The sequence below is a fragment of the Elaeis guineensis genome, chromosome 3 (assembly GCF_000442705.2).
Source record: "Elaeis guineensis isolate ETL-2024a chromosome 3, EG11, whole genome shotgun sequence".
In the NCBI taxonomy this organism is placed as follows: domain Eukaryota; kingdom Viridiplantae; phylum Streptophyta; class Magnoliopsida; order Arecales; family Arecaceae; genus Elaeis; species Elaeis guineensis.
The window spans coordinates 8,471,666-8,492,259 of NC_025995.2; the positions used below are offsets into that span (position 1 = coordinate 8,471,666).

Consider the following 20,594-nt stretch of genomic DNA (forward strand, 5'->3'; position numbering starts at 1 on the left):
TTCTTAAACTACCAAAAGCAAAAATTTAGTCTCCGAACTATCTGAACCTGTTCAATATTGCTCTCAGATGCAATTTCGATAATTTTTTCTCACCGAAAGTCTAATGTGGTAACCTTCGGTGCTTACATGGAATATCCTTTACTCATATAACTCAACTAGTACTAATATGGTTTAAAATATTTTTAAAAAAATATTACTGACATAGTTAAAATCTCTAATTTCAGAAGACATCTTCCTCTTCTTTGATCGGCAACTGTCTTCTTCTCCGGTTCGAACAAGACGGCCAATTTTAGCTGGCATGCATACTTTGAGATATGAAATCATTAAACTTCTAAGCTTTCTCCCTTAAGCTTGAAATGATTTCCTCAAATATATCATTAATTATTATGGACAAGGACTTCTCCATCCAATCTTGCCTCACCACCCTTGCTCCACTCTCAGCCAATTTTACCACTTCACCAACATTACTAGCTTCCGGCCTAAAAAATTTCCCCTTCAAAACAGCTTCTACGGGCTTCGACTTAGATACCAGGACTGAACTTGACAGCTTACCCCCTCGTCTTTCTCCTCCTCCTTTGAAACCCTAGTAGAAGCAACCCTCGTCATAAGCCTTCTCCTCCCTCTCCCCTTCTCTGCATTCTTCGATGCTTCATCACTCTCATCCACCACCATCGCATCCAAGATATCTCTTCAGAATCGTAGCAGAAGCAGTAGCCTTCTTGGCTCTCCCCATCGCCCTCCCACCATTTCTCACCCACACTTCACTATCGGTGTCCATGGTCACATCTAAGGCCCGTTCGATCGAAGATGCTCCCGTCCATCTTCCCTACCGCCACATCCTAGTCCTCTCCTCCTCCACCACCACCACCATCGTCACCGCTGCCACATCAGTATGGGGCTCTTTTCCAATCAACGATCCTAATAGAGATGGAGGTTATCTTGCTGATCTTGATGGAATCGCCATCGGAGAGGGGAGATGGGATGGAGGGCCGAATCTTGGCATCATTGATGAGAGTGCCATTGGAGATATCGAGGTATAAGATGACCCATCAAAAAGTCTCATGGAGGAATTCGAAGGCAAGGTGCTTTTGGGAGATATCGGGGTCTCAGATGGCGAAGGTATTGCCCCTCATGACTTGTCCGATGTAGCTGATAGCTTCGAGAATAGCTATGCTCTGAGGTTGCATTTGGTAGCTGACAATCTATCCAGATTGCTGGTAATTTAATGTGATAATCCAAATTACTGCATTTATTATGCTTTTTTAGATGATAATCCAGATTATCTTGACAATCCAGATTGCCTCATGGAAGGTAATCTAGATTGCCTTGAAGAGAGGTGGCTATCCAAATTATCACTTCTTTGATAATGTTACAACAAAAATTTAGAACAAAATTATCCCCCAAAAAAATCACACAAAACTCATTGCCCAACCCTTTTCCTCTCACCCCCACCCCCCTCCGCGTGTATCCTAAGTCTGTGGCTCCTCCATCTCTCTTTGCCTGCCTGCAGCTCCTCGCTCTTATCCCCCACCATCCCCTATGGCTCCTCCACGCCCGTCCCCACTACGCCCATGGCTCCACATGCGTCCGCCTCCTCCTCACCCTCCAATGCCCACGATTCCCCACACTACTCGACCCACCACTTCTCTACACCACCATCACATCCAAATCACTTCCATTACTTCTCAACGAGGAAGAAGAAGAGCATCAGGATAAAATTATTAAAGATATTTTAAGAATTTTATTTCATATTACTAGTAATCTGATTGTCATATCAAATATGTCAATCAAAATTTTCAATAATTTTATTGCAATATTATCTGTATGTACCTAACATAATAACCAATATTACTGACAATTTAATAGTGGCAATCTATCTTGAAGGTAATTTATATTATCTTCCAAGATTGCCTGATGATGCACTAAATACAACCTGAGGAAGATTTGGATTTCCAGCTAGAAAAACCATCGGAATCATGCTCGAGGGCAATATTAAATCGATTTAGATAATTTAAAAACTAAACTTTAGCTTTTTGTAATTTAAGAATTATTTAAAAAATTCTGACTTAATTCAGAAATCAAAAACATAATTTATCTTCTTTTTTTTTTTTTGTCTCAATCTTGTATACACAAATCATTCTATAGATAGTTTTGATTCTAAAATACCAATATAACAAAAAGTAAATTCACCAAGATATCTTAGCTCAAATTGTCGGTTTAGCACCAAACTCTCCATGCTAGAAGTTATACGATCAAATCAACAGCCACAAATAACCACTATATTACTCAAAATTGAAAGTATAGAAGAATATCAATAACCTTAAAAATTATAGATAGTGCTTGCTCGGTTGATTGTCGAAAGGCATGCAGGTCCTCTTGTTACTTAAAGTTTTGCATACTAATTCCAATTTTTTAGAACCATCTGTACGCTTTCATGTTAGTTTGGCATTGTTCCATGGATACTTTGTATCTATTGAGCTGCACCAATGCTGGTACCATCCAAGATGCCTTATGTTTCAGAAAAATCTTTCAGGGCATGGCTTTCTCTCATCACATTAATCACACCATGAAAACAAACATTTGTTAAATGAGTAGAATTCTCTGTGATACAATTTTTACATTATAAAATATTATATTATTATAAATAACCATCACATCATCTATTTTGAAAATAGAGATCTCTTCTCCGTCTCTGCCACGTACCATATATCATGATAAAAAATATCTAAACATATTTTTTAGATAAATAAGAGGTGCTCATTATTAAGATGGACGATATGATAGCAATTAATCGACTGTGGTCCAGGATTCTAGAATGCAAAAGTCCTGTGCAAAAGATCCAACTACCTTTTAAAATATTCTTGCAATTATCTCTAATTTGTAATTCTATCCGGAAGAATCTTTTTTTTTTTTTTAATTTGTAAAGGTATCCATTTTGTTTGTTGACGTTTGACATTTACGTGTAGACTGTCCCGTGATATTTGACCGTCGTGCGACGCGTTGCAGACTGTTTAGGCGTCAACACGATAACGTCTAATCATTGACAGCCACCCCCACCTCCTCCTCTCTCTCTCTCTCTCTCTCTCTCTCTCTCTCTCTCAATCGCCTAGGCCCAGTGTCCCAGGGGATTTGCCTCCTTGCCTTTGTCTTCTCCATCTCCTCCGATTATTCTCCAATCATTACAGTCCGTCCTTGATCAGGTGGCCCAAATCACACATGTAGTTTATTTTATAACTTCTCCCGTGGACCTCATATGTAATAATATATTGATGTACTTCAATTATTACATGACCAACCACAACAACCCGCCACCCCCCCCCCTCCAACCTTGTCCACTAATTTGGGGGGTCTTGATTGCAGGGACCATCCCATTTGTCAAGATCAAAAGAAGAGGTAACAATTGTTTCCAAAAAAAAAAAAAAAAAAAAAAGGAGTAACAACCGCCTCTTCCAAGTAGTAGACAAATATTCAGATAAAGCCCAATTACTTTTTTAATTAAAAATAAGGTGTCTTTTGATGTTGAGTTTGCCTGATCTTGAATAGGCTGGATTTTGCACCACTTTCGGCATGTCGTATAGGATCTAGCTTTGCAATATCTAGAATCGATGTAGACTAAAGATTTTAGGTCTATATCGGACTATGCCTACCTATGGTTATATACCATGTAGTTTGCAGTATTCATATATCTGAATGAGTGTGGGATGAGTATAAATCTAACTTGTAGCCGTAGGTCTATAATGTAGATTCAAAATCTAACTCACGCACTCATGATGGATATATGTCGATTTGATGCTAAATAAGGTTAAATGAAGGATGTTAGCATTTCTTTATATGCCGATTTATTTTTAAAATTCTTTGTGATCTAAGTTTGGCTTAATTAGAATATATTCTCCAATGCCTATTTGGTAAATGTCTAATTTTTGCTAGACTGAAGCCCCAACCTTGTTGCAGGAAATGATTTATTAACTTGCAAATGAAGCTTGGCTTATTGTTCATAATTTAGGCTCAGACTGATAAAAGTCTAGTTGTGCATGTGTGAATTGGCTGAAAAATTACCAATAATGGTCTATCCAGCCCATTTGGACCAATAAATATTAATTCATATGTGCTCTATGTTCATTATTTGAGATGACATGGTGTTACTTGATTAAATTGGTCTAAATATTGTCGCGACACAAGTATTTATCATATATCTTAATTGAAATGTTTTCTTAGTGACAAGTGGTGAGCAAATTTTATTGGCTTTGAGGAGGATTTACATTATTTACAAGCATGTCTAATATGAAAGATGGAGGATCTTCCATCCAAACTTTTCACTTATATGAATAGGAAGAGTTGGCCAAGGATAAACGTGATCTATTAAAACTAAACCTAACTAAATGTACTAAGGATTTAATGATGGATTTCAATATTTGCAATTAAATTCTACATATCTTCTTTGGTAATGAATTACATCACCACCTATTGCAATTTCAAGGGATGGTGTGGAGAATAGATGGAAGTTTGTTTTCAAATCCAATGGTCATGGATCTCTTTGAACTGCACTTGGAATGGCATCACCTATTGCGGTTGCATTAGTTGATGATAAAACATCTTCTTCTTACACGTCTTTATTTTAGTTTTCAAAGTTCAATTATTTAAAGAATATTTTTGAAAAAAAATAACAAATAGCGAGTCCATCTTAGCTGGTTGGCATCCCTCTCTATCTAGGAGAAACTTAAAGACAAGGGAAACTCTAATGTTTGCCCAAAAATTAAAAAAAGAAAGAAAGAAAATGTGCAAAAGAAGATATAGACAAAGTTACACATTAATGTGAAAATTTGCTAAGTTTCGTATATCATACTTAATATATATTTAAATATGTGCAAAAAATATTTATTAAATATCCAAATATCTCACATTTATAAAATGGGCATCATGGTTGCTGACTCTTGACAGGACATACAATGAGCTAACTAAAAAATAGATGTTTGACTAATTAAAACTGATTTAAAATACCTATAAATTCTAAAACACATGCTAAAATTGAGTAGACTAGATTATGTCCGTTTTAGGTGTCAAAGGATGAATGTTCTTCTTCTTCTCTTATTGTCTCGACTTGACACTAGGTTCTATGGAATTTGTTACCAATGTCATATGTATGTGTGATACATCATTATGCCAAGAATCTAGACCATGAGTTAGCAGAACAAATAGAGTATAAACAACAAATAGATTTACATATGGCTTGGCTTATGGCTTGTATCCATGGACAGAAATGATCAGAGAAAGCTCGCTAATAGCAAAATAGTATAAACTAAGGAGAAATTCTAATACAAATGTCTTAATCTTGCAGGAAAGCCACAACATAAAAGTGAAATAATCCTAAAACTCTAGAATGAGCAAAATTTTATGTGAATGGGCACCTCAGACCCTGCCTATGAGGAATTTGGCTGGCTACATAGGCTCTCTTTATGGATAAGCTGGAAGGAACCAGCCAATCCAATAACCCCCACCCCACAAAAACAACCCCCACACACATATTCTTGTTAATAATTGAGAACCTTTTGCTCACAACATCATCGTCATTTCTATTGTTACTTACATATCTTGTGTCTATTATTAAATTAATATTTTTTTTGTGCTCCTTTGCAGAATTGATATCTCAATTTCATAATTGTTAATCAAGTTTGTTTCTCAAATAAGAACAAAACACCCTCCTTCCTTCTCTATTTTAAGAATAATAATGGGAGCACCATCATTTTCGAAAGAATGTAGTTTAATTGTTGTCAAATGCTGTACATAAACTGCTTGATAGATTTTATTTATAATTAATTCGTCCAGATCACACACTATCATTCTCCAGCAAGGGGACCACAATGCATCTAATCCTGGCATGTTTAAACTTGATTACGCATAGTCTCAACTTGATTTAAAATTGACAAGCATTTTTCTATATGCATACCATGATATTTATTATCATTATGATAAAAAAAGTAGTTGATCGAGCAGGATCACCAGATATAATGTGGGCCTTTTTGACAAATATGGGAAGGATTAGCCAGGGTTTAAGAACGAGATCCATCATGTCAAAAAATCAAATTGTGTGCATAATTGAGGCAATAAATATCCAATTGAAGTATTCTTTTTGAAAAACTAGAAGATGAATCTGATCCACAATGGTGGACCATGCTAGTATAACTAGAGGCTAAGTAACAAAGTTTTCGAATTTTTTAATGAAAGAAAAGGGAATCTAAACCCTACTTTCATTTTTTTTTATTTATTTTTTTTAAATTTTAAGAGATTCGATGGTATAGCTGCTAAGCCGAAAGTCATATAGCTACGAAAGGACAAGTATTAGATAAGAATAAAGAAAATAGCTACTAATCCAAAAGCTTTGGCAACAAAAGGCAACAAGAAAAAGCAGAGATAACCTCAAGTCATACTTGGTGGACTATGGTCATTGCTGAAGTCTCCTGTTAGGGGATCTAGAGAAAGATGAGGTTTCAGGCGTGCCCCTTTTTATACATTATTAAAGTGAAAGAACGTGAAGAAAGCTTTTGTAGGGTCACTACAGTTGAGAAATCCTTCTTTCACTTGTTGTCTCTTTCTCAGAAAAGACATCGATCTTCATTTTAATAATATCCCTTTAGATGAACTTTTTTTATTTATATTAAGATGAACTTAACTGCGAAATTTGATTAATACTTACTACTTTTATTTGCTAGATGTATAAAATCACACTTTTAGTTGATGCATATTTTTATTTGTGGGAAAATGAAGTGGATGCAAGGTTTGATGCATATACATATCCAATTACACCAGGATTTTTTGCACTATTGCCGCCGAGATCTTATAATTATTATAAAGATAAACATAATGTTCTTCATATGATATTGCTTCATATTTATAAACTCTATAATTTAAATTTTAGATAATTATGTTATTAGTGACATTGTTGTAAACCATTATTTATCACTGTAATGGCAATTATTGAAAGCTAAAAGAGAACAGTTTAATTCCGGAGGAGATAAAATTTTGGGAATTTATCCTTTCCTTTCGTACACCTATCTTCACTGTGCTGATTGAAAAGATTATTGCAGTTGGTGTCGCAGAGCATTCACAGCATTTCACCTGGCCTGGATAAAGCCGGTCTTAGATAAACCTCAGGACAAAGCTCACACTAACATCCACAGGATAGGTCTCCCATCATATTTAAGGGACAGGCTAGGCCACTCCCAAAGAACCAAAAGTTGAAATTAAGGAAACTAATGACGCAGTTGTTAAAAAGTAATGGGAAAGAACCTTTCAACTGTTTGAACAATGAAAGTGCCACATGGATGTGGTCCAAGCTTGAGGGATAAAACAAATGTAAAAGGTCCTACTTTACAATCTAATCTGGAGTCGTTAATCTAATGAAACATACATATTTTTATTCTTGCAATGATGGGTTGTCTGGAAGGGAATGAAAAGAACTAATCTAGCAAATTGGATTTCTGACTCCCTTCAAAAAAGGCAGCATTCTTTTCATGTTCAAGAAAAAAAAATTGAAATATAGGGCTTGTTTTTTTATTTCCAAAAGGAGTATAGGAGTTGGTTGAATGAAAATTTGAAAAGATGGATATTACCTCCCCAATGTCTAACAGCCCCTTCAAGTGGGAAAAATTGGTGAGGGAAATAAATAAAAAGGGGAAATGATAACCACACTTTACTTTTCTTTTTTTAAAAGATAATGTCACAACTTTGGACCTTTCCAAAAAAAAATAATAATAATAAAGTATTATATGGATTTTATGGTCTTATATAAATATCCAGAATCTTCTCATTGCATAATTAATATAGGATTAAACATAGGCCTCTTTACATTTGCGTCAGACTAAATATCCAAATCCATTCAAATCCAATCACAAGTATCATAAATCTAATTTAAATACATGTTACATTGTTCTCTAGTCGATGTGGGCCATAGACTAGATTTGCTTTAATGTCATTTATCATAACTTAGGACCTCACCTCAAAATACTAGCTAAAAAATATTATTTAGCTTTTTTAGTCTTATATAAGTACCTAGGGTCTATTTATTGTATAGTCAGTGTAAGATTAAATACATGTCATAGAGCTACAATTTGGTTCTAATACAATTTAATAGAGGACAACACTCCCACACTAGACTTTCCTTAAGCAATGAACTCAAACATAATATGGAGCACAATAAATTGACTTGGTCTATTTCTATTCTTTAAGGCAAATTAAGAGGCAAGAGCTTGTACTTTTGGAGTGCTAAATATATCATAATACATTTTGATTTTGTTTTTATTTTTTGTTCTGCTTAAATGATAGTGGGAGCAATACCAACAAGGGGGCAATCGAAGGGCCCATGTCATAAATGGGTCAACTAAAGCTAAACCAATCATTAAATAGGCTAAGTTCAAGTTTAGTGTCATGACACATATAAGCAATTTTGATTCATTTAATAATTGCAAGGGGTCAACATATTATTATGATGCAACTCATTTAAGACATTTAACTTATCTATTTAAGACTCACTTAACACATTTAGATTGGTTTAATTTGTTTAAACTATTTTGACATACTTATTAAATAGATTGTATTACCTATTTAATAAAAATATGGGTTTGATTCTGAATTTTTGACCAAATTTAGTAAATGAGTCGGGTTTGATAGGATTCTAAACTAGCCTATATCTCATGCTAGTCCGATCCATTGCCTCCCATGACCAAACATTTCAAAGAAAAGAATCAAGAATTAGATATACCAAGCATAGACAAATACTTTGCAATGTGTGCAAAAAAAGAAAAAAGAAAAAGAAAAATCCTTCCTCAACTTGGAGGATCACAATTGCTAGACAACAACTTGCTAAATTCCAAACAATTCTGATTGTAAACAGAATTTTCTATTTTAAATTTTTATAAATATTATTTTTAGAAAATCATTTGTACTAACTTAAATGCTAAGTTATATTCATCCTTTCCAAGTCATTTAAGTAATTTTTATCATTTACTTGTGATTCATTTAGCCTTTGCATAACAACAAGAAAATTATTGAAGTTATAATCATATTCTCTCCTATCTTAATGTGGCATTGAAGTGTAGGAAAGTTCATAGAAGCTCCAAAAAGAGGAAAATATTAAAATTAAATAGATTGTAAGAGAATTAGAAGTCAAATTCAAGAGGCGGAGAAGAAGAGAAAGGGATATTTTGAAGTCAACAGAAGAAAATCAATAACTCACAATTGCAAGCCATATAAATAGACTCTCGCTATATATTAACTGGCAGAGAAAATTTGATTCTCTACATCAAACTAAATAGTATGTAATATGTTAAAATTCAAAAAAATAAAAAAAATCACCCTTCAATAATCGTTGAAGATTTTGACCACTATCTTGACTAAAAAAATTCATTTCATTGACGATCATGAGATATCAACTAAATTTGAAAATATCTCTCTTATGGGTCCAAAATAATCAAAATTGGTGTTTCCATAAAAAGTTATGCCTTCTAAAATTTTGTCGACTCCATATAAATAATGACATGGTTCTATAAGGCTAGTTTATGCCGCTCTCTAGTTGTTGGTGAAGAATTGCTGCTACTTTGTTAATGTTCAACTCCTTCACCGGATCCTGTAGTTGTCTTGGAGCCTTGTAATTGCCACCTGATATTTTTCTATTACAGACCACATGGCACCACTTGCAGGAGATTTTAGTCATGGATTCTATCACTCTATAGTTGGGTATGATTTATCTGGAGGTCTACTTGTGCCAAGATTCTTTGCAAGATAGTTATGCTATGAATTAGAACTATTGGACACAGAATCTAGAACATAAAAGAAATTAAGAGACTAAATTGACAGTACTAACCTCGGAGGATCTTAGGGAATAAAGGGAGTGTGGTGATATATTTTTTCTTCCCCTTAAAAGCCTCAAAAGGAAAATTTAGGAAGGCCATGCTCTATATAATCCTTAAGGCAAAAGTTTAAGCATGAATGAACCGAAAAGTGAGACTATAATTAAGAGTGGAAAGTGAAAAGAAACAAAAAGAACTTTGCTAACGACATTGACACCCATGTCCTCTAAAGATATAAAAGGTTAAATTATTGACCACCTTAGGTAAGCAAGCCTTTCATCTCTCTACAAGATCAGCCTAAGCTAGCTGCTAGATTACATATTGAGATTGCTTGATGGTCCTAAACCCTAGGTGCTGTGAAATATTTATTGTGCTTCTAGAAGGTAAGTTTTGTGTGAGCAACAAGAAGTTAAAGAAAGGTATATATGGAAAATTGCTTAGAGTCATGTAAAATCATGAGAACCTCATCTACTGAAAACCTTGGGATGAAGCCTCTTCAGATGAGATGGTAAGTATATCATCAAAAGAGATGTGGAGGCACCTTAGGTGCAGTTGAAAAAGGTTAGAGATTAGTAGTAGCACTACCCAACTTAGACTCTATGACCTCTCAGGAAGCTGAATGGCAACATAGATATCATTTGAATACTTCCAATAGTAGATGGCTTGTCACCTGACTACTTTTGAGGCCTTGGCCTAAGTCCATGTAAAAATTGAAGGTTCTCAAAACATGGTCATGCAAAAATACAACATGATTGAGTTATTTGGAAGAGTGGTGCCCGAGCTATCACTATTTTAAGGCACTGGCCTATAAATGGTGAGTCAAAACTGATATGTCTACTCTTACCAAAACAAAAAAACGAGATGCCTACAACTTCACATTTGATGAAGGGCTTACTCTTCCCGCTCGTTCATCGCGATGTCCATCATGTCTCCATGGTGTAAGCTTTTGAGTTCTTAAAGCCCAAGATTCACGTTTGTCGGTGTCAGAGTCTTGCCTAGGAATAGACAATCTAGGAAACTTCTGCGTTTCCTTCCCTATTCCCTCGCACATTTTAAGATTGCCATCATTACAACTTGTAGATGCTATACATAATAATATTAATAAATAATGAAGGTTTAACCTTCCTTTCACAAAAAAAAAAAAAAAAGAAAAAGAAAAAAAAAAAAGGAAGAGAAGAAGAGATGTCTACAACTTCAACTATTAATTAGATGTGATATATCTCTGGATGTGTGACAGATCAGACTCTCCTTTGTTAAGAACTCACCCTTGAGTCCATATATTCTGTCTTAAATTTTCTTTCTGTTCTTCACAAGAACTAAGAATTCTTTTACCTGAAGTTGATTCTTACACACAAAATTTCTGTGTAATACATGAAATTTTTTAGTTCTTTATGGTAAAACAACTTGTTTCATCGAGCATCATAAATATGTTCTTTGTCAAATAGACATGTACTTGTCTAGAAAAATATGAGCAACGGTCATCGGAATAACATTATAATTATCTGTATATCTATTGCTAATGAAAAAAGAGATGAGAAATTGATGTTCCACAATTTTTACAAAATCCTTTAGCCAAGTCAAATGATGTGGAGATGCTTGTAGCTTGACTTTAAGTTTGGTTTTTCAATTACCTCCATCTAGACCGCATTCATGGTGTTTCTAGTATCAATAATCATCTTACGTATTCTTTAATCACAAGCCACCTTTGTTCTTAAAATTTCTGAGATAATTCCTCACCAGATTTTCATAATGGTCTATTATTTTCTTTTGAAACACATGGTCGAGAAAACTTTGCATAAGAAAATTTTCATCTTGCAAAACTTTTCTTACAACTTAGAACCATATATCATCACACTCCTCCACTTAGTGACTAGAGGCTTTGAATTCATCTTGAGTGATGCTTCCCTATCTATTAGGGCTTGCATAATTATAATTATTATGTGGGTAGATTCTCCCTCAATTTCTATTAAAAATTTTTAAAACAAAATATAACCTTGAAGGCAAATCAAGATTCTTTAAAGAAGTATGCTCAACTTTAAAAGAAGGATCTAGGTGTTTTTCCATCTTTAGAAGGAGAAGAAATGAACCCTAACTATGCAGTCGGGGTGGTAACTGAAATTAACTTCAAATTGAAGGTGTATGCTATACTTGCCAAATCAAAATGTACATATATGTAGTTGGTTTTAGATGACTTAGCTAGTGACAAGGTTGAGCACAACTTGACACAACATGAGTTGGAATTGACTTAAAGGGTCAAATTTTAGATTTAAATTAAGTTCTATTTAAAATCTTACTAAATTAGTTAATCTTAATGATCAGCCCAAAGGAATATATATAATCAAGCTAAAGGAAAATTAGCTAACCAGCTAACTAAATTGAGTCAAGATATATCTCCTCTGTCTTCATCGTAAATCATAATTTATTTTTGAATGGCACCCCTTATTATTCTTTTACTGTTGCACCGCCGAAGCAAAAAATATATTAGGGTACTTTGGTCATTTCACCATACTAAATACCTAATTTTGCATATCTGACTGGTTTTGCATTATTTATTTATTCTTTTATAGGTTATTATTAATTTATAGGTAGTTTAATCAAGGGTTATTACCACTACTATTAGACATAATTAACTAGAGTTCTAAAAGAGCCGTAGGAAGCATGGTTCTCACATTTATCCAAAAAGTTCCCAATCTATTATTAGCCATTACACTTTTCTCTCAAAGATAAATTAAATTCTTTTTCAATCATTAGTCTCTTTAAAGATATTCATGCTATTTGTTCTAAGATAACCAAATTGTTTTCCCCCTTTATAAAGCTCCTTTTGTGATAAACCCATTTGAAAACCACTATATATATATATATATATATATATATAAAGTTTCTAACCTTATATTTGACATGAATATCTGTAAACCCTTAATATACTCGTTACCATTTGATTCTTAATATCAATATGCCCTTTAAGTTCTAATTTCTTTTCTTCAACACTTCATGGATGGAAGGGGAGGAATGTAACATGTCCAATTTTAATAAGGCTTTCCTCTAATAGATATACAACAAATATGTAGAGCATGTGCAAAGAGACACGTATACCTGTGCATGCACCCACACATGTTGTGGAAATCAACATTTTCTTAAAATAAAATCTGAATAAAATAAACAAAGTCATGAAATTTGCATAGCTGCTGGATATCATTGATTCAACCTACATCAGCTTTCTCTTTAAGCCAAGGAGAACAAGATTTGAACTACTAGAAACCTCATCATATAGGTTCCACAAAAACACCGTGGATCATTGACAATAATGGGGAACCAATAATGGCATCAATTCTATGAGGCTTGAAGTATGTATTTATTTTTATAACTTGAAATCATCGTGATTTGAGAAGAAGATTGATAAAATGTTAGCTTTTTAAGTGATGTGGCTAAGGTCCCTACCACTTATGATCTTAGTGTGCACAATTTGATTTAATGTTCACATGAGCAAGCAGTACTATAAGAAATTTATACAATTTAACATATTTAGTCCTAAAATAGCTTGAAAGATTGATGTTATAATGGTTTAATCATGCTTAAGAGTTACTACACTATATTTGTGGATGCTGCAAAATATGTGAGTGACAAGCTATCAAACTCTTATTACTAAAATGCGAAGGTGAATCAAGTCAAGAAGGAGAAATAATATTGGATATATATATACACTCCATTGAATGTCTAATATACCTTTTTACATTCTAGGACCTATGTAGGTACATGTTTAGTCCCACGTTGGCCATTTGCTAGGAAAATATTGGCTATCTATACTTGATCAAAGAATTCAAATAACACATTTCAGTTAGTCTTTTTGGTGAGTCTCTTCATTGTTACAAATGGTACCAGATAGTCGATATGAATTAGAGGATACTACAGCATTGATTCATTTAAATTGATTATGAACTAATCATCTTGTTTATGATTAGATTTGAATGAATTTAGACAATTAGCTTCGCAAGGACGCTAGGGTTCAAATAATGAAGAGCATAAGAGGATCCATGTGAGTGCATATTTAGTCCCACATTAGCTATTTCTTAAGGAGATCTTACGTATTTATATATGATTAAGAAAATCAGATAACACCTTCTAGCTAAAATTTTTGGACAAGGACCTGGGTTGTTAATTACACCTAGTGTACCAAAAGAATATATATGGTAGACAATATAAGTGAGTCCTCGATATGTCTACATATCGGCTGAGGGTGGTCAAGTTGGATAGGAACATAAGTTAGGGCCTACAAAAGCGTGCATACGATGGATAGAGCCTCTTTCAAATTGTAAAGCGACTCAGAGGTTGGAAGGAACAATTGCGCCTTCAAATTGTAAAGCGAGTCAAACGTTGGGAGGACCGACTGTGGCATCGGTGCAGAGACCTTTGGCTCTATAATTGAGATACAAAGTGTAATGGTTGGGACCCCTACACAATTAGTTAGTGCCAGTGTTCAGTGAGTGAGGCGCATGAGAAGCAAAAAAGCCTTAGATTCCCAAGGATAATGGAAGAACTAAAGTGCCGCATGGGAATTTCCATCAAGATGGAGAGTTAACTTGTGTGGCTGTGAGGATGGGATGTCCCAAAAAAGTGGAGGGAAGGGAGAAAGCCTAAAAGAGCTGGCAATGTCTCATTGAGTGCGTTGAGAGAGAAAATGAGCTTCTTAACCTCCTTCCCCACTTATTAAAATACTTGGTCTCTTCTCCATGGAAACAAACATTCGCACGAGGATATCTGGGTCTGGTCCCAGTGGTCCAAAACAAATTTGGAGGTCCAACGGATCCCACAAAGTGGATTCTTTGGCCCTCCAAATGCCCCCACAGCATGGGTGGCCTCCGTTAATGGGATCCAAAGGTCCAAAGGCAATCTTAGGGGGGAGCACGAGGAACAAGTTGGCTAGGTGTTCTAGATTTGGATGATGGATCGAGGAAGGAAGCTGGGTAGACTGGTAAACTTTCCTGTGCTTTCTTTGATTGCTATATGCATGATATTGGACGTGTAAGTTGATATAAAGGCATTAGAAGTAGCCAAATAAGAGATGGTGAGAGAGTTGCACCAGGAATGGAATGTTTTCTATAGCTATCTTGAGTGAGACGTAAGATGCCCCATCATTCTATCAAAAGAATCTTTGTCAATTACTCCACTTGCGTGAACCAAAACTCTTGTGGGATGGTATGAGTCGTGTAGGTTGATATGAAGGCATTAAAAGAAGCGATTTAAGAGATGAAAAGAGAGTTGGACAAGGACTGGGAAGTCTGGGATGTTTTTTATAGCTCTCTTGAGTGAGACATAAGATGCTCTACTATTCTATCAAAAGAGGCTTTGTGAACGACTCATCTCATCTATGAACTAAAACTCTTATGGGATTGTACAGTTCAATTTTCTTGATGATCATATTGGATTCATGCTTTTGTTTTCTATACCATGATGCATATTTTGACGTGCCTTACATCTTTCAATCAGAACCAATCAGTAAAAGGAACCAATGGATAGGCAATGAGAGGAGAGCTGCAAGGCCTCAGGTCTTCAGGATTGAAATATGTGGGCCTAGTGATGTACACTCCACGGCTGGGCTTAGTTACCAGGTATGTCTTCCAATGGTGGGTGGGACTTGATGTGCCACTCTTTGCCCTCTTCTTTCAACTAGCCTATGAAGCAGGGTTTGGCTATGCATGTACCTTCAAGCTGAAGCCAAGCTAAATCTCTTGTACTTGCCACCACAAACTGAATTGGACCCTACAACATTAGCTTTTGTAATTCACACTGTCCACATGGATTGAATGCCTGACTATCATGACAGAACTCCTACCTTCATGCATTCATAGCATGAGTTTCTAAGTGTACATCATCAAAGGTGATTGGAGTTTTGGTATATAAATTAATATAAAGATCTATAATAAGTTAAAAAATATAAATTTATCTTATAGATTAGAGTGTTTGATAATAAGTTTCTTGTGAGGATGTCATGATTTGGAGCACAAATGAAGAGCTTTTAGGCAGACGCCTGCTAGAATGCAGAAGCTTAGAGTCACAGAAAAGGAAGGTTAGAATTGTTGACAAAATGTCTGATATATATGTTTTCAATGCAACAAAATGTGGTTGTATCCTTGATGGTGGCATTCCTTCATATTCCTTGAAAAAAATTAAAAACACCAAGCAATATTCAGGCGATTCAGTTTGCATAACATTAGAAAAAGTGGGACGTTGATATATTGGATGGCCATTATTCATTCAGCCACCAGCCTATTTCACCGACGGAAAGATTCCCACTTATCTCATGATGGGATGCTATAAGCTCAGAAGCCCCAGGAACTCAGTTTACCAACAATTAGGTCAACTACAAGAAAGCATGAGATCCACATAGAAGGGAAGGCTGAGATAATTTAGACATGGACACATGATGCCAATAGAATATTAGACATCTAAGAACAAATCTTTAGATATGGTTCACAATATTTTTTTTTCCCTTTTCCATTTGTAGTTAAGAAGTACATGCATGTCACCATATGCTTGTATCTTTGTGCATTTCTTTAAGCTTCCAGCCACGTGTGCTATGTTTGGGTTCCTGACAGTTGACTCAAAGGTGGCAGTGTTGTGCAAGATTATTTACGTGGACCATATGGTTTGTCAGTATCGTCTTTTCAACTCCTTCCCTATGTTCTCTTCCAAGACACTCACAACCTAACAAGTGTAACTCTCTCTCTCCCCCTCTGAACTTAAGGTTCACGTTCCTTTTATGTTGCATGTCTTTCGTGATTGATTTGGCTATACTATTTTGATAGTAGCTATTGAAGTTTCTATTGATGATTCAGGCACCAGTAGACCCGCTATATAAAATTCATGATGGATGTGCACCAAAGGTTCTCGAAGACAACTTCTTAGTAGGGGACTAACGTCTTTCCTCACTTGGTTGCTAACTAGTTCAAGCATGATGTGAGGCTGCTTCCAAGTAATGGCCACATAGAATGTAAGGTTGCATGATGGAAGTAGAGTCTTGTCACACCCCGAACCCAACATGTAGATCGGATACGTGATAGCTACACACTCCTTAGGACAAAAACCCTAAAGAATATGCAAGGCCTTTAAAATCCATTACAACCTTAATACCCATGATCTCAATTCATAACAATTATCAAAATTTATATAATTACATATTCAATTACTCTTCAATCATCCAATCAGGAATCAAGGATGCTCCATTTATTCATCTGTTCACTCATGAACCCAAGCTATAACCAATCATGAGTATCCTACAACTCTGAAAAAGAAAAGAGAAAGAAAAGTGGTGAGCTTTACAGTCCAGTAAGTATCCCCACACACTCACATCAATATAATAATATAATTTAAAAATAACATATGAATAGTATCAAAAAAAATATAAGTCATAAAATCTCATGTCAAGTATCCAATATGACTCAATATCAATATATATATATAATCATACATCATACACCATTGAATATCCATCTTTTCTAAAAATCATATACTGTACATATGAAATCAAGTAAAACTCCATTTTACTTAATTATGGTTTCATGTCTTATTATCCACATTTTATTAATATGATCCGAATCAATCAACAATAAATCTTTAGGGTCATAGACTAATCACGGTCATGATTCCGTCCGTGACTGACAAACCATACTAGCCATGATCCAGCCCATGGTAGCAAACCATACTAGCCATGCTCCAACCACGGTGGCAAACCATACTAGCCACGATCCAATCCGTAGTGGCAAACCATACTAGCCGCGATCTAGCCCATGGTAACAAACCATAATAGTCGCGCTCCAACCCACAGTGGCAATCTCAGATTTCTGCGATCCAACCCGCGGTGGCAATCTTAAGTACCACGTTTCTATCCATGGTAAGGCTATTCTCAGTTTAATGTGGCTAGTCTAAATATCTCTTTTTTTATCATCAATTTATTAAATATTAATTATGCCAAAAAAATACTGTATCATGTTCCTTTCAAAAATTCTTAATAGCCGGTATCACAACTCAAAACTATCTGAAAAATTATCTTTATTTGATACTGTTGCGGCCAATCCCCTGTTGCGCCTATCGCCGGCGAAGAGCAACTGCAAAATGAAGTCCACACTGACTGAATTTGTGTTCGACGAAAATCCTCCGATGCTTAAGTCAATGGGGAGTGACGAACAACAGATAGTATTTAGAATGGCAAGAGTATCAGCCCAGAATGTTCTTATCAAATACTGTTCATTTACCTCCTTTTATAGATGAATGGTTAGTAACCATCTGTAACGATTAGACACGTGGGTCTCGCTTGTTCCGATATTATGTAATCATGGGGTGCTTAGTTATATCCATCGCTGATCATGTTCTGACCATTACGCGCTTCCTACGTTGGCAGTTTCAGCTAAGCCGACTATATGTCGATAATCATAGTACGTCGATTATAGGTCAATAGTCGTAAAAGTCTGAATGATCATCGATCAGTAATTTTAATATGTCGATGGTCATCAGTCTGAGATTAATCGAGTTGTCATGACTAAGTCTGTTGATAGCTGAGGTTGGTTGACTGTTGCTCGGCCAACCGATTGATAGTCGGTATTTTGTGCTTATGAGGCTGATTAAAAGTCGGAATCGAGGGTCGGCTGAATTATCCCAATAATTGCCCCTCACTCCCAAGTTCAAGGTAATCTGACATGCGTGTTGTCACGTGGTCTATCACGTTGGATGAAGAAAGTTATCACGTGCTGTCTCGAGCCTCGATTCGACTGCTGGCATTAATAATTTTTCAAAATATGAAAGATCTTCAGTCTTTTGTTGTTTCAATAATCGTGAGACCATCATTGGAATGTCATTTCGAAAAGATAATTCGACGTTCGATGAATTCGAATGATTTGATTCTGACAGTAGATCTTGATCACGTATCCAAATATCGTTAGTTCTGTGCCATTCATGCAGATAATGGTGAGGTGGTATGATTTGAGAGTAGATGCGTCGAACCGTCTGATCAATGGTCGGTCTTGATATAGCCACGTGTCGATATCTAAAGAGGTCCTGATTTGAATGACTTCATACGGACCATTGAGGAGTCCTATATATATATAATTGCTTTCATTTGGATTTTTTACTTTTGCATTCGTCATTCTCCTCTGCAACAGAAGGTTCTGCCCCGGTGTTAGGAGCTTTCCAAGTTCTCTTATTCCTTGCATCATCTTCAGCTCTAGATCGAGTTTTCATTCCCTTCTCTTAGGATTTTCTTTTTCTTTTTGGTTCTTATTTTCAATGACAAGTAGAAGTAAGAAAGCTTCATCTTCTCGAGGTAGTCGGTTGGAGAATTCGATCTACGATTCTCCTTCGGATTCGGAGATAGAAGTCTCTTCCTTGTCTGGGCCCAATATCGAATGCCTCTGGGAACAGTATCGTATCTCGAAGCAATATCAGCTTGCCGCTTCTGATCCGGATGGTCAGACGAATTTTTCTCCTCCGGGTCAAGTTGCATTTTATGTCGAGGACCATCGAGCTAGTCTTTGATTTTTAATTTCGAAGTTCGTCCAAAATCTTCTTGACTATTATGATCTTTATCCTACTCAACTAGCTCCGAACTCTATCCAATTGATTATCAGTTTTGCCTTGTTATGCCATCTTATCCCGACCGACACTATAAGAAAAGAAAGTTTTTACAACAAAATTATTTGCGACGAAAATTTTTTCATCGGTAATAAGGATATTTACAATGAAAAAATAAATTCATCGTCAATAATAAATTATTTACGATGAAAATTTTTTCATCACTAATAGTATCATATTAGCGACAGAAAAAAAAAATTCATCGTAAATACTAATTATTTACGATGATTATTTTTATTATAAATAATAAAATATTTATTTTAATTTTAAATTTTTAAATATTAGCGATGAAAATATTTTCATCGTAAATAGTAGAGTATTTACGATGGAAAGTAGATTTTCGTCACAAATATGAATTATTTATGACGTAAAATTTTCGTCGCTCATATATAAAAAAATAAAAAAAAATTAAAATTTTAAAAATTATAGATTATTAACGATAAAAATTTTTTATCATAAATAGTGAAGGATTTGCAACAAAAATTGGCTTCTCATCGCCAATACTCTCTTATTTATGATGAAAATTTTTCATCGCTAATATATAAAAAAAATAAAAAATTTTAAATTCAAAAATTATATATTATTAACTATGAAAATATTACATCATAAATAGTAGAGTATTTACGATGAAAACATATTTTCATCGCAAATACGAATTATTTACGACATAAAATTTTTTTCGCTAATATATAAAAAAAATTTAAAAATTTAAAAATTATTTATTATTAGTGATGAAAAATTTTTATCATAAATAGTGAAGTATTTATGATAGAAATTAATTTTTCATCGTCAATACTCTCATATTTACAATGAAAATTTTTCATCGTTAATATATAAATAAAAAATAAAAAATTTAAAAATTACATATTATTAGTGATGAATATATTACATTATAAATAATTGAGTATTTATGATGGAAAGATAATTTTTAATTTTTAATTGAGTATTCGCTCATCATATGGAGCATATGGTAGGTAATTTTTAATTTTTAATTAGTATATAATTCTTTAGTCATTTAAAAAAATTTAATTAATTCTCAAATTACAGAGAGATGCTAAGAGTGGCAAGCTTCTTAGTAGGAGCGATATCTACCAGCGGACCCACCAACGACGGTCAGGAGAGTGGACGATG

General features: G+C 34.8%; 1 pseudogene; it reads right to left on the bottom strand.

Moving 5' to 3' along the window:
* Window positions 1-289: 289 nt before the first annotated feature.
* Window positions 290-1,187, bottom strand: LOC105042356 (uncharacterized; annotated as a pseudogene).
* Window positions 1,188-20,594: the final 19,407 nt, after the last annotated feature.